This window comes from Arachis hypogaea, chromosome 16, assembly GCF_003086295.3.
Source record: "Arachis hypogaea cultivar Tifrunner chromosome 16, arahy.Tifrunner.gnm2.J5K5, whole genome shotgun sequence".
NCBI lineage: Eukaryota > Viridiplantae > Streptophyta > Magnoliopsida > Fabales > Fabaceae > Arachis > Arachis hypogaea.
In genome coordinates, this window is record NC_092051.1 from 79,917,687 (window position 1) to 79,918,541 (window position 855).

Sequence of the window (855 nt, forward strand, 5' to 3'; positions counted from 1 at the left end):
ACACCTTAGCCCTTGTGCTTACACGTGTACTCTTGGAAATTGACTTGTTTTGACTGAGCCATTGCATTCATGTAAATAACTTGCATATAAATAGATTGCATTTAGTTAGTAGCTTGCATTGAATAAATGTGATACCCTTTGCTTCTTTCTTGATTTTAGCATGAGGACATGGTTAGTTTAAGTGTGGGGAGATTTGATAAACCCCGATTTCATGGTTTATTTTGTGCTTATTTTGGGGGATTTATCAACCTTTTCCCACATTTATTCAATGAAATAGCATGGTTTTGTAATTCTCCCTTAAATTATGCTTAAATGTAAAAACATGCTTTTTAGGCCATAAATTGGTGATTTTAACCCACCTTAATTCCATTCGATGCCTTGATGTGTTTGTTAAGTAATTTCAGGTTCATTAGGCAATTATCGGATGGAAGAAATGAGGAGAAAAGCATGCAAAGAGGAGAATGCATGAAGAAACAAAGATTTGGAAGGAACCAATGGACGCGCACGCGTACAAGGCGCGCACGCGCAAAAGTGGTCTCTCACAAGGACGCGCACGCGTACATGCCGCTTACGCGCGGATGGGGATTTGCCAATCAACGCGCACGCGCACATGGCGCGTACGCGCCAACACTCGTACTTGGCCCACTTAATGGCAAAATGCTGGGGGCGATTTTCTGAGCTGCCCAAGCCCAAATCCAACTTGTTTCTGAGTGTATTTCATGCAGAATTGAAGTCCAAGCAAAAGGGGGAGCAATTGTTTGTAGCCTTAGCATCATGTAGTTTAGTTTCTAGAGAGAGAAGCTCCCTCTTCTCTCTAGAATTAGGTTAGGTCAATCTCTTCTAGATCTAGGTTTA